Source organism: Triturus cristatus, chromosome 1_1 (assembly GCF_964204655.1).
Source record: "Triturus cristatus chromosome 1_1, aTriCri1.1, whole genome shotgun sequence".
In the NCBI taxonomy this organism is placed as follows: Eukaryota; Metazoa; Chordata; class Amphibia; order Caudata; family Salamandridae; genus Triturus; species Triturus cristatus.
The window spans coordinates 463,837,519-463,852,560 of NC_140579.1; positions in this window are offsets into that span (position 1 = coordinate 463,837,519).

Here is a 15,042-nt window from a genome sequence, read left to right on the forward strand (position 1 = left end):
GGTGTGCACTTCAATGATGAAGGGAACAGAGTCTTCCTCTTGAACCTTAGACTCTGCATCGGTACTTACTTGTAGGTACCACTTAAAAATCACTTCATAAACACAACCGCTCTTTTTAGAGCCCCCTAATATCTAAACACTTAAATCTGCATTTCATTTTTTTATTTTTTTTTATTTTTACCGTACGCTTACCGTACGCGTACCCCGTGATTTTTTTTAAAATCAATAAATGTTTTCTTTGTACTTTTCTGTCCTTCTTTGACCCCCTTACAAATGTTAGGGGGTCTGTAACTCTCCTCCTTGCCCCCTTTTCTTGTTATCACTCTTTTTTTTCTGAGTGAAACACACGAAATGGCGGCCGCCGCTTCCTGGTTTCGGCCGATTCGAATGTTTACTAAGATCTAAGAGCCAATCAGAATCGTGCTCGCGCACGCCACCGTACGCGTACGGTAAGCGTACCGTAAGCGCACCGTAAGCTGGCTCAGATATATATATTGATTTAAAGGCTATTTTCTCAGAATCTACTGAACAGATTTACACCAAACCTAAAAAAAGGCACTTCTTTGACCTGAGGACTACCTCTCTGCCAAATTTCTAGTAATTCTGTTCAGCCGTTCGGGCTGTAGCCCTGTCTAAAGGTCCTATGGAAAAATGCATGGGAAAAATGCGTTTTGGGACCCCCCTTTTATCTCAGCCCCCGCTTGACGAATCCCCCCGAGACTTTCAGGGAAGGAGCGGAGCGTAGCGCCCCACCTATTTTGAAAAATTCGCGAGGATTCGTCAACCGGCGCCAAAGTTATTCAAAATAGAATGTTGCGGATTTCCTATGGAAACGTGGTCCTAACTATAACTACCTACTGGCGACCGCCAGTAGGTAATATATATATATATATATATATATATATATATATATATATATATATATATATATATATATATATATATATAAATATACACATGTATGTATGAATATATATATACAAATATCGCGGGGGTGCGCGCACGGTGAAAAACCCCCCAAAAATAATAATACATAAATAAATTAGCATTTAAAAAACCGTACAAATTCACTGAAAAAACCATAGGTTTCACACACGTTATAGTTAGGAATTAGCATTTACAAAACCTTGCAAATTCACTTAAAAAAACATAGGTTTCACACATGTTATAGTTAGGTGGATATTTCACTCGTAAAAAACCAATGAAATTCCACCGTTATAGTTAGTTCAGATAACTATAACTCGCGCGACCGCCACTCTATCACAAGGATGATGTCATCAGTGATGTCAAGAGTGATGCCACTGACCATGTCATGAGTGATGTAATATGTGACGTCATGAGCAGAGGATTGCGGGCGCGTGAGTTATAGTTATCTGAACTAACTATAACGGTGGAATTTCATTGGTTTTTTACGAGTGAAATATCCACTTAACTATAACATGTGTGAAACCTATGGTTTTTTAAGTGAATTTGCAAGGTTTTTTAAATGCTAATTCCTAACTATAACGTGTGTGAAACCTATGGTTTTTTCAGTGAATATATATATATCTATATATAATGTATTACCATAGGTGAAGACGCAAAAATGCAATAGGTTTCGCCTTTGATTAAGTTAAAGCCATTTGCTTTGCTATACAATACCATTTGCAAAGCAGATGGCTTTAACTTAATCAAAGGCGAGACCTATTGCATTTTCAATGCTTGTTTTTACCTCTCACCGCTCTTTGCATACCTCTGTACCCCACCTCTTTCCACTCATCTCACTATATCAAATGTATCTCCACTGCTTTCTGTGCTTACCTCTACCTCTCTACGCCCTCTCTCCACCGCCCTCCTCTCTCCATAGGCCTCTTCTGCTTCACCTCATCTCTTTACCTCCCTTCTCTGTGCCTCTCTAATGCATTTCTCTCTTTTCTTCATATCTCTAACTACCCACTCCTAAACATACTCTCACTATTCGTTCAATACTTCACCTACCCTCTTGACACTTTTGATCCTGTGCTTCATCTCACAAACATTCTCTTTTCTCGCTGCCACTTTCTCTTCTTTCTTCTTCTATTTCTGTATCATTTCCTCTGCTTTCATTTTTTTCAGTTTCCTCTATTTCAACTCATTTTTTCATACTTGTTTTTTTATTTACACATCTTTCTCTTTTATTTTTTACTATCCCCCAGTCGACCTCTATTTCAATCTCCTCATTCTCAGCGTCATCGTTTCACTGCTTCACCTCTTTTCTCTTTACACCTCGATTCTCTTTTTACTGTTCTCCCCATTTTTTCCCTGACTTGTCTTACCATACTTGCCTCTCACTCTGCCTCACACTGTTTATGCATTGCATACCTCTCTATACGTCTCTCACTTTCTGACCTGTTTTACACTCTCCACCTCGATCAAATGCCCCTGTCTTTCTACCGTACTTTTCACCGTAGCCCACCATTCCCTACATTTCCCTCTCCCTGTTTCTCTACCTCTCTAAAATCTTATCTATGTCTTTTTTCTCTTCCTACCTCTGTATATTCTTTGACTACCTCTCCTTTATCTCTTTACCTTATGAATCTTCCTATATCATGTATCCCCCTACCTCATCTCTGTACCTTTCAATTTTATACTTCAAATTACTCACTATTCTATTCTCTTTACTCATTTATTGTACTCCTCGGAATCTGAGGTGGCTGTCCTGCAATTGAAGTATGCCACTTTCTGATGGATACATCTGCCAGTGGATTCCTCACCTTGTGAATATCCCCAGCGCCAGCATTCCACTGAACTTTTTTCCCCAGCTCTCTACGCCGACGTGGACGACGTCATAATGCATCGGCTCCGCCCGCGACTCCGTATGACGTCACCGGAGCCATAAGAGAGCCATGTCGGCGTGATGACGTCCGTTCCCTTTTTTCCGTGCCGTCGACGCGCAACGGTTTTCCAGCACTGTCCTGCTACTTTGTAGTCGTGTAGTGAGTTACTGTTGAAAAAATTGCCATGTCTTCGACTAGGAAGTCGGGTTTCAAACCTTGTAGGGAATGTGGGAGCCACATGTCGATGACAGACCCCCATGAAGATTGTTTGTGGTGCCTTTCTTCTGACCACAATGTGGAGGATTGTTCCAGCTGCAGGAGGATGAATCCCAAGGCCTTGAAGGAGAGAGAGGCGAAGCTCTTCATGGCCAAGGCTTAGAAGGAGAAGAGAGGTAGGAAGAAGGAGAGATCGAGACCGAAGTTGTCGACTTCGCATTCTTCGAAGTCGAAGAAACACCATAAGAAAAGGAAGCATTCCTCACGGCGCCGGTCTTCGAAGAGCAAGGCGTCGAGATCGACTTTGCCTCGACGTCGAATTAAGGATGTGTCTCCTTCTCCATATAAGTCTCCAAAGAGATCTCCTTCGCCGAAGCGGTCCCCGGCCCGGTCCCCAGCGCAGTCCCCAGCGGAGTCACCGGTTCCAGTGGAGTCTTCTGCTTCTGTGACCGAGCAAGAACAGGAAAAAGAGCCTTCTCCAGAGCCGGATGATCCTGGGGCGCTTGTTGAGGACACTACAGCTCCGGTTCCAGGTACTCCTCAGCCGGATCCGGGATTAATCCCTTATCCGCAGTTCCCGACTCCGGGTGCGGATTCAACAAATTTTTTAAATGCTATGTATGGGATTTTCCAACCGGCTGCCTTCCCATCCGGCGCACCTACTGGTCCCGTGGGTTCTATGGCATACACCCTGGGAGTGGCGCAGCATTATGCTCAGGCCCCGTTTATGCCCTTTCTGCCGATGGCGCCTTCGTGGCAGTTTCCAGCGCCGTCTGGGGATCCATCTCGACTTGGATTGGATCGACCTTCTTCGGAGCCTTCCTCGATGCCGTTGCCGAGTCCCTCGGCTCCGCGTCCGGCGCCGTCGACTCCGGCGCCGCCGACTCCGACACCTCTGGCTCTACGTTCGGTTCCACCGACTCCGCGTACGGCGCCGCCGGCGCCGGTTCCTCGGATCCGCTCAAGGAGAGAGGCCCTGAGAGTCTTGGAAGAGGAGCGTTATAGGGAAGAGGTGGAAGAAGGTGAGGTGGATACTTCTTCTGATGACTTTGAGGGGATTCAAGAGGCTAGCGGTCTCGATACAACTCCGGAGTGGGAGCATTCTTCCACTAGATCCTCTCCACCGCAGGAACTGGCTCCTTATCTTGTAATAAAGAAGGCCGCAGAGTTGCTGGCCTTGCAGTTGCCCTCTGCTGAGTATAAACCTAACCTTCTGATGGAGGTGCTACATTCGCCTACCTCGACCAGTGAGCCTTTGTTGCCTTTTAATGAGGCTATTTTGGAGCCAGTTATGGACATCTGGCGTAAGCCACTCTCTTCGCCGGCAGTCTCCAGACAGGTGGCAAGAAGATATAGGGTGGCTCCTGGGGATCCGGGTTTTCTTTCTTCCCACCCGTCTCCAGAAAGTCTGGTGGTACACGCGTCATGCTCGAAGCATGCTTCAGGAGCTTTTCCTCAGACTCCTGCGGATAGGGAGTCTAAGAAGGCGGATCAGGCGGCTAAAAATACCTTTTCTTCAGGGAGCATGGCGCTTAAATCCACTAATGCCACCTGTTTACTAGGGCGCTACGTTCATGCTCTTATGGACTCAATGAATTCTTTAGCCCTTAAGTTGCCAGAAGGTGATAAGGTGTCTTTTATGGAAGTGGTCACTGACACTCAGGCTGCTGCAAGGCAGGTAATTCAGTCGGGGCTTGATACGGCTGATTCTGTGGCAAGGATAATGGGGTAATCTATAGCCACTAGGAGGCAAGCGTGGCTTCGTTCATCTGGCTTCTCTACGGATGTTCAGGCCACCTTGGTGGATTTGCCCTTTGACGGACAAACTTTTTGGTGAAAAGGCTGATTCCGCCTTTGTAGGACCTGGGGTCACCGGGCCCTAAAGGCGTAGCGTGACTCGAGCGGTTGGGCACCCGAAGGCTTACGTGTGAAGCAACCATACAGCACACACATCCCCTGAAGCAGAAAGCGCACACAATAATTGGCACCACACAGTATGTTCACTTAAAAATCAATCAGGTTTATCTAGTTCAAATGCAATTCATTAGATTCCCACTGGCAGTACCATTATACATTCAAAGGCATTTCATTACCCTTTAAATTGGCAACCGTTAAAACAGTAAAACGTCAGGTTCTGGGAATATAGGGCTGCGCACAACAATTAATAGCGCTTAAAAATCAGGTTGCATAAACATTGCACATAGTGCTACACATGGGAGTTCACTAGCACGGTGAACCAGGCCCTAGGAATATAGTGCCGCACACAGCAGGTCAATAGCGCTTGGCAATCAGGTTGTCTGAACAGGGCACCTGGCGCTACACAGGGCAATTCATTCGCACTAGGAACCAGGCACCTGGAATATCGTGCCGCCCACAGCAGTTGACAAGCGCCCCCAAATATGGCATTTAACCCCACCCTGCAGCTTACAGGGATAGCGCTTAGGAATCAGCGCCCTGCACGTAGTGCGCCTGGCAGACTCTTGGCGAGTCGAAAATGTCAGTTCCACCGGGCTCTTTCATTAGGCGGAGTTCAGGCACAAGCGGGGGCTGGGGCCCAGTTCTGGCAGGCTCTGCGGGAAGCGGGGGCCTTGTGGGGAGTCTCTCCGGGGGAGGGGCGTGCTCCGGGCCTCAGGGGGGCCTCCCGCCCTCCTCCCCGGAGTTTACCTGAGTCTCTGGCCTTCCCTCGGCCCTGGCGACGGGTTCTCCGGCGGGATCCCTCCTCCTCGCGCCACAGCTGATGTCCAGGCCGCCCGGCGATGTCCGGGCCGAGGGCCTCCCTGGCAGCCTCTCCTGAAGGTAGGTGGCGCAGGGGGACAAGGCGCGGGGCTCCCGGTCGGGTCAGACGTGACCGGGGAGCTCCGCTGGCATCACGGGCACTTCGGGGGATTCCTGCCTTGCTTCCGGGGTCGCGCCCGCAGCCGCCAATGGCAGTGCGGGCTGCGGGGGCGCGGCTCCGTCCACCAATGGGGATACGGCGGGGGCGGCGTTTGGCAGTCCGCCCTCTTCAGGTGATGCGGGTGCTGGCTTCAGGCCTACGCGGCCGCGGCAAGACGCCTGGGCCCAACGAGGCCTTCCCGGCGCTGGGGGCGCGATTCTTCGGCTGCGACGGCAGCGGCGGGGCCCCGGGCTTCTCCGCGGGCCCCGGTGATGACAGGGGGCAGTTTCCCGGCCCTGGGCCGTAGCGGTGAGTGCGCCTTGAATCCCCACAGCAGGGGGGGGCTGAAATTAAGGGGCGACTTCGGCGACCAGCGCCTGGCACAGGACTGACTAGGGGGGATCCCAGGCAAGGTCGGGGAGCGCAGGGGTCACAGCGCTAGTACCTGGTTGATCCCCCAGCAGTCCAGCAGGGAGTCTTTAGTAATAAGTTTCAGTAGTCAGTTTCCGCCCTCAGCTTCAGCCTTAAATTCCGGCGGTCAGCTCCAGCAGAGTTTCAGAAGTAGGTTTTTGCAGTCTTGGTGGCGCAGTTGGTTCTCGCGCCCTTAAAAGTTCTGTTCCGTGGGGGGGGGTGAGTTGGTGACTAGTTCCCTCCTAGTCAGGCTTGGCAGGTCATTCCGGGGTCTCCCTATCGCTGGGCCAGATCAGTGGGTAGTACAGGATCCCTCACTCACTTAAAGGGCAGTGCCTAAACCCTGTCACCTTCAGAGGCATAAGTCCCTGTCTAGGCCCTACCACCTAAAACTCCTGCGTGGGTTCCCCAGGTCTGCTTTACCCCAACTAACTAGAAAAAGTTCCCTCCCTCTGTTAAGTAGCCCTAGGTCAGGTGACCACCTCCTAAGGCGGCAAAAGTAAAACCCCACCCTTCTTCTAGAAGGTTCCAGCACATTCCAGGAGCTTCCCCACTCTAGGTATAGGACAAAAAAGGCGGGCTGGTGTCGCAACATTGTTGTGGGGTCCCAGCCAGCTCCTGGCAGCTAGGGTGCTACTAGAAAGGCCACTCCGCAGTAGCAGGGGCCTGTGGCAGCCATCTTAGGGGAAGGGAGCACCTGCACCTTAACACTGATTGGCAATGAAAAGGCGCCCGGAGACCTAAGTCCAACACAAAAATGAGGGTGGAAAAAATGAGGCACGATGAAAAATACAGGGGGAGACCACCCTAGGGCTGACAGGTCTAACACGCGTCCCCCCCAGCCGAAAGAGGGGAGAGCTACCCAACCTCTAGGGAGTTCTCATCGCTAAGGCGGAAAAACCGGGAGAGACCGTCAGCATTGGCGTGGTCAACTCCGGGCCGATGTTCCACCCGAAAGTCCATCCCCTGTAGGGAAATGGACCACCTCAGCAACTTGGGGTTTTCGCCTCTCATCTGCATGAGCCAGCGAAGGGGGCGGTGGTCCGTCTGAATCAGGAAGTGAGATCCAAAGAGGTATGGCCTCAACTTCTTCAGAGCCCAGACCACCGCGAAGGCTTCCCGCTCGATGGTGCTCCATCGCTGTTCCCGAGGGAGGAGACTCATGGAGATGAAGGCCACAGGTTGATCTTGGCCTTCTGTGTTGAGCTGCGTGCTCTGAGGCGTCCGTCTGTACAATAAACTCTTTACTGAAATCTGGGGTTGCGAGTACTGGAGCGGTACACATCGCTTGTTTCAGCGTTTCAAATGCCTCCTGGCAAGCAGTGGTCCATATGACCTTGCGAGGTTGTTTCTTGGACGTCAATTCTGTCAAGGGGGCTACGATGGTGCCATATCCCTTGACAAACCGGCGGTAATACCCAGTGAGGCCGAGGAAAGCTCGGACCGCAGTTTGGGTCTTGGGGGGCTCCCAGGCCATGATGGTCTCTATTTTGGCCTGGAGGGGTTGCACCTTACCTCCGCCCACCAGGTGTCCCAGGTACACGACAGATCCCTGTCCAATCTGGCACTTGCTGGCTTTAATGGTTAAGCCAGTGCGTTGCAGCGCCTGCAATACCTCCTGGAGGTGTTGCAGATGGTCCTCCCAGGTGCTACTGAAGACAGCTATGTCGTCCAGGTATGCCGCTGAGAAGGACTCCAGGCCAGATAGTACCTGATTCACTAACCGCTGGAATGTGGCCGGAGCATTTTTGAGCCCAAAGGGCATCACTCGGAACTGGTAGTGGCCCTCGGGGGTGGAGAATGCTGTTTTCTCCCTTGCTCCATCGGCCATGGCAATCTGCCAATATCCGGATGTCAGGTCAATGGTGCTGAGGTACCGGGCTGCTCCAGCCGGTCCACCAGCTCGTCTGCCCGTGGGATGGGGTGAGCATCTGTCTTCGTGACAGAGTTCAACCCCCGGTAGTCCACACAGAACCGAAGTTCTGGCGTCGTACCCGGTGGGGCCGCTTTCGGCACCAACACCACTGGACTAGCCCACGGGCTGCTGGAAGGTTCTATCACCCCCAGCTCCAGCATCTTTGCCACCTCACGCTGGATGCTATCCTTCACTCGGTCAGAGAGCCGGTAAGACTTGTTCTTTACCGGGGGGCTGTCCCCTGTGTCCACATCATGGGTACACAGATGAGTGATTCCAGGCGTGAGGGAGAACAACGAGGCGAACTGTCCCAGGACATGGTGACAGTCCCTCTGTTGCTCTGGGGTCAAGGATGGGAAGAGGACTACACCTTCTACCGAACCATCCTTCTCTTGGACCGCAAGAAGGTCAGGAAGAGCTTCACTCTCTTCCTCCTCGCTCCCATCCGTCACCATGAGGAGAGCAAGCTCCGATCGCTCATGGTGCGGCTTCAGGCGGTTGACGTGGAGCACCCGATGGGGCTGACGGGGGGTCTTCAGGTCAACTACGTAGGTGGTCTGGCCTCGTCGCTCCACAATTTCGTATGGACCAGTCCACCGGTCCTGGAGGGCACAAAGCTCCCCAGGTTCCATGACTCACACCTTCTGTCCAGCGTCCAACTCTACCGTCCGAGCGTTGCGGTCATACCACTCCTTCATGACGGCCTGGCTAGCCTCTAGATTCTCTGAGGCCGCCTTCCACAGCTTGGCCATCTGGCTGCGGAATGCCAGCATGTAGCTGACAATATCCCGGGGAAGCTTCTGCGAAGTCTTCTCCCACCCCTCCTTCACTAGGCTGAGGGGCCCCCTAACGGGATGGCCATAGAGCAGCTCGAAAGGGCTGAATCCGACTCCCTTCTGCGACACCTCACGGTAGGAGAACAGCAGGCAAGGGAGGAGGACGTCCCACTTACGCCTCAAGCCCTCTGGCAGGCTCCGGATCATTCCTTTCAACGTCTTGTTGAAGCGCTCCACAAGTCCGTTAGTCTGGGGGTGGTAAGGGGTGGAGAACCGATAGGTCAGTCCACACTCCTTCCACATGGCCTGCATGTAGGCCGACATGAAATTCGTGCCCCTGTCCGACACCACGACCTTGGGGAATCCCACTCGGGTAAAAATCCCCAACAGTGCCCACGCCACCACCGGTGCAGTGATGGTCCTCAGAGGAATAGCCTCTGGGTACCTTGTGGCGTGGTCCACCAAAACCAAGATGAACCGGTGTCCCGCTGCGGTCGGAGGGTCCAATGGCCCAACGATATCGATACCGACCCTCTCAAAAGGGGTCCCGACCACGGGGAGCGGTTCCAACGGGACCTTCAACTTAGTCCCAGTCTTGCCACTGTCCTGACAAGACTTGCAGGTCTTACAAAAGGTGTCCGAGGCAATCCTCATCCTGGGCCAATAAAAATGGGGGACTAACCGTGCAAAGGTTTTGTCCTGGCCCAGATGTCCGGCTAAGGGTATCTCGTGCGCTAACTCCAGCAGGAAGGCCCGGTAACATTGGGGGACCACTATGGCCCTCGAAGATCCATGTACCGGCACCCTGGGCTCACTGTATAGGAGACCATCCTCCCAATACACATGATAACCTCCCAGTTCCTGACTGGCCACTTGGGCTTCGGCCTGCCGCCGCATGCCTTCAAGAGTGGGGCACGTCCTTTGTGCCTGACAAAACTCCTCCCGGGTAGGTCCTCCTTCCACATGCCAGTCAGCAAGGGTCGGCAAGTCCTCCACAGGAACGACATCTACCTCCGCGGACTCCGGGGGCACCTCTGCGGCCTCCCCATCCATCTCACGGGGCATGTCCTCCACCACCTTCTTCCTTCCATGTTTGGCTTTGGGTTGGGCCATGATTCCAGGCTCCAACCCAGGGTGAGTTCCATGCCGGGCAGCCATGGACCGCGTGCTTACGCAAGTCCACCCTGGTAACCCCAGCATCTCTGTATGAGCTCGAAATTCTACTTCTCTCCACTCGGTGTGCTCCAGGTCGTTCCCTAGCAAACACCCCACAGGCAAGGCAGGGCTCACCGCAACTCTCAGCAGGCCTTTGACTCCTCCCCACTCAAAGGGAACTTGAGCCACTGGATAGTGACTCACACTGCCGTCAGCCAATACGGCCGGATGGAACTCCTCTGGGATTACTTGCTCTGGGGACACCAGCCGCCTCACGACAGTGGTCATGCTGGCCCCTGTGTCCCTCAGAGCCTCCACCCCCTCCCCGTTAATTCTCACCTTCTGCTGGTATTTAGAAGTATTCGGGGGTAGGGACACTACGGGAACCATCTCTCTATCCCCGAGTGAAACCAGGGCCAGGGCTGAATCCGACTCCCTTCTGCGGCACCTCACGGTAGGAGAACAGCAGGCAAGGGAGGAGGACGTCCCACTTACGCCTCAAGCCTTCTGGCAGGCTCCGGATCATTCCTTTCAACGTCTTGTTGAAGCGCTCCACAAGTCCGTTAGTCTGGGGGTGGTAAGGGGTGGAGAACCGATAGGTCACTCCACACTCCTTCCACATGGCCTGCATGTAGGCCGACATGAAATTCGTGCCCCTGTCCGACACCACGACCTTGGGGAATCCCACTCGGGTAAAAATCCCCAACAGTGCCCGCGCCACCACCGGTGCAGTGATGGTCCTCAGAGGAATAGCCTCTGGGTACCTTGTGGCGTGGTCCACCAAAACCAAGATGAACCGGTGTCCCGCTGCGGTCGGAGGGTCCAATGGCCCAACGATATCGATACCGACCCTCTCAAAAGGGGTCCCGACCACGGGGAGCGGTTCCAACGGGACCTTCAACTTAGTCCCAGTCTTGCCACTGGCCTGACAAGACTTGCAGGTCTTACAAAAGGTGTCCGAGGCAATCCTCATCCTGGGCCAATAAAAATGGGGGACTAACCGTGCAAAGGTTTTGTCCTGGCCCAGATGTCCGGCTAAGGGTATCTCGTGCGCTAACTCCAGCAGGAAGGCCCGGTAACATTGGGGGACCACTATGGCCCTCGAAGATCCATGTACCGGCACCCTGGGCTCACTGTATAGGAGACCATCCTCCCAATACACATGATAACCTCCCAGTTCCTGACTGGCCACTTGGGCTTCGGCCTGCCGCCGCATGCCTTCAAGAGTGGGGCACGTCCTTTGTGCCTGACAAAACTCCTCCCGGGTAGGTCCTCCTTCCACATGCCAGTCAGCAAGGGTCGGCAAGTCCTCCACAGGAACGACATCTACCTCCGCGGACTCCGGGGGCACCTCTGCGGCCTCCCCATCCATCTCACGGGGCATGTCCTCCACCACCTTCTTCCTTCCATGTTTGGCTTTGGGTTGGGCCATGATTCCAGGCTCCAACCCAGGGTGAGTTCCATGCCGGGCAGCCATGGACCGCGTGCTTACGCAAGTCCACCCTGGTAACCCCAGCATCTCTGTATGAGCTCGAAATTCTACTTCTCTCCACTCGGTGTGCTCCAGGTCGTTCCCTAGCAAACACCCCACAGGCAAGGCAGGGCTCACCGCAACTCTCAGCAGGCCTTTGACTCCTCCCCACTCAAAGGGAACTTGAGCCACTGGATAGTGACTCACACTGCCGTCAGCCAATACGGCCGGATGGAACTCCTCTGGGATTACTTGCTCTGGGGACACCAGCCGCCTCACGACAGTGGTCATGCTGGCCCCTGTGTCCCTCAGAGCCTCCACCCCCTCCCCGTTAATTCTCACCTTCTGCTGGTATTTAGCAGTATTCGGGGGTAGGGACACTACGGGAACCATCTCTCTATCCCCGAGTGAAACCAGGGCCAGGCCTGTCCACTCCCCTTCCCTATCTAAGGGCAGCTCCACCCCAAGCGCTACACTACTTACCCCGGGGCTCTTCCCGCCCGTTGGGGCTGGGGGTCGCTTGCGACACTTGGGATCTCCCTTGTAGTGTCCAATCTCCCCACATTCGTAGCACCTCACAATCCTTGGCTGCTGACTCCTGTCAGGGTAAGTGGGTTTTGGGGAATTGGACGGGGGTGGGGTTCCTACTCCTTTCCCAAACTTATTTTGGGGGCCTTTTGAGAACTCCACCTTTTTATCTCCCCCCTCTCTCTTCTGGGGGAAACCCTGTCCGCCTTTCGAGCCATCTCCCCCGGGGCCCTTGTGAGACACCCGGGTGCTCACCCAAATATCTGCCTCCTCCGCAAGCTCACGGGGGTCCGTTATCTTGCGGTCCACCAGATGTTGGCGCAGCTCCGGAAAGCACTTATCCAAGAGGTGCTCCCGTAAAAAAAGATCGTACAAGCCCTCGTAATCCTGTGCTTCGCTGCCACGCACCCAACCATCTAGCGCCTTACGGGCGTAATCAAAAAAATCCACCCACGTTTGCGTGGACAGCTTATGGCTGCCACGGAACTTCTGCCGATACCTCTCGGGGTTGAGGCCAAATTTCTTAAGCAGGGCTTCCTTCATGGGGGCATACCTGACCTGATCTGCCTTGGCTAAATACAGAAGGGTGTCCCTGACGTCGGGAGGTATGTAGCGATACAGGCCACCCCCCCAGCTACTCTCAGGTACCCCATGGGCTGTCAAGGCCACCTCGTATGCCTCCAGCCACTTGGCGATGTCATCACCCCTCGTGTAACTGGCAATCACGTCTTTGGGCAAATAGAATTTTGACTCCTGGGGAGTCTTTGGTACGCTGCCACCATTGTCCCTATTGGACGCATTCAACTGGAGAGCGCGCAGCTCCAACTCTTTAAGCTGAAGCTCGTGCGCCAGCTTCTTTTCTTCCATTGCCCATCTCTTGTTTTCTCTTTCCTGCTCTAACTTGGCTAGCTCCCACTTCAACTGCCTCTCCTCCCTCCTGTCCTCATATTCCTCTGGAGACGCGCTTCTCCTGGACCCTGCCCTACTGCTGGCCCCAGAACGTCTCCCTGGTGGCCCCTTTTCGGACACATCCCCATTGATCAGGTCTAGTACCTCCTGCGCGCTCTCCTCCTGAGGGGCATCCTGCGCCTCCTGTCCCTCATCCCCTCTTCCCTCTGGGTGGGCTTCTACCCATGCCCTTAAGGCGGTGCGGAGTTCCGGTCCTTTGACCTTCCGCACCCCATGCACCCCCATCTCCTGCCCGAATTCCCTCAGCTGCCTCACAGTGTACCCCTCGAGGTCAGCTAACCGGAACTCCATCGTGACAGGCGGGGACCTAGATACTAAGGAAGAAGAGGAAAAATCCTAGGATGTGGGGGACAGTTTCCGGCTACTGGGATTCTACACCCTCAGTCTGGACAGTGGAATTCACTCCATGCAGTAATCAACAGTTGAAGAGCCGAACCACAAAAGGTGTCTAATTGCGGCGCCCTCCGCTTCACTGGAGGGTGCTGTATGGTCACAGGTCCTTATCCCACCGCTCGCCAACAATGTAGGACCTGGGGTCACCGGGCCCTAAAGGCGTAGCGTGACTCGAGCGGTTGGGCACCCGAAGGCTTACGTGTGAAGCAACCATACAGCACACACATCCCCTGAAGCAGAAAGCGCACACAATAATTGGCACCACACAGTATGTTCACTTAAAAATCAATCAGGTTTATCTAGTTCAAATGCAATTCATTAGATTCCCACTAGCAGTACCATTATACATTCAAAGGCATTTCATTACCCTTTAAATTGGCAACCCTTAAAACAGTAAAACGTCAGGTTCTGGGAATATAGGGCTGCGCACAACAATTAATAGCGCTTAAAAATCAGGTTGCATAAACATTGCACATAGTGCTACACATGGGAGTTCACTAGCACGGTGAACCAGGCCCTAGGAATATAGTGCCGCACACAGCAGGTCAATAGCGCTTGGCAATCAGGTTGTCTGAACAGGGCACCTGGCGCTACACAGGGCAATTCATTTGCACTGGGAACCAGGCACCTGGAATATCCTGCCGCCCACAGCAGTTGACAAGCGCCCCCAAATATGGCATTTAACCCCACCCTGCAGCTTACAGGGATAGCGCTTAGGAATCAGCGCCCTGCACGTAGTGCGCCTGGCAGACTCTTGGCGAGTCGAAAATGTCAGTTCCACCGGGCTCTTTCATTAGGCGGAGTTCAGGCACAAGCGGGGGCCGGGCCCAGTTCTGGCAGGCTCTGCGGGAAGCGGGAGCCTTGTGGGGAGTCTCTCCGGGGGAGGGGCGTGCTCCGGGCCTCAGGGGGGCCTCCCGCCCTCCTCCCCGGAGTTTACCTGAGTCTCTGGCCTTCCCTCGGCCCTGGCGACGGGTTCTCCGGCGGGATCCCTCCTCCTCGCGCCGCAGCTGACGTCCAGGCCGCCCGGCGATGTCCGGGCCGAGGGCCTCCCTGGCAGCCTCTCCTGAAGGTAGGTGGCGCAGGGGGACAAGGCGCGGGGCTCCCGGTCGGGTCAGACGTGACCGGGGAGCTCCGCTGGCGTCACGGGCACTTCGGTGGATTCCTGCCTTGCTTCCGGGGTCGCGCCCGCAGCCGCCAATGGCAGTGCGGGCTGCGGGGGCGCGGCTCCGTCCACCAATGGGGATACGGCGGGGGCGGCGTTTGGCAGTCCGCCCCCGTCAGGTGATGCGGGTGCTGGCTTCAGGCCTACGCGGCCGCGGCAAGACGCCTGGGCCCAACGAGGCCTTCCCGGCGCTGGGGGCGCGATTCTTCGGCTGCGACGGCAGCGGCGGGGCCCCGGGCTTCTCCGCGGGCCCCGGTGATGACAGGGGGCAGTTTCCCGGCCCTGGGCCGTAGCGGTGAGTGCGCCTTGAATCCCCACAGCGGGGGGGGCTGAAATTAAGGGGCGACTTCGGCGACCAGCGCCTGGCACAGGACTG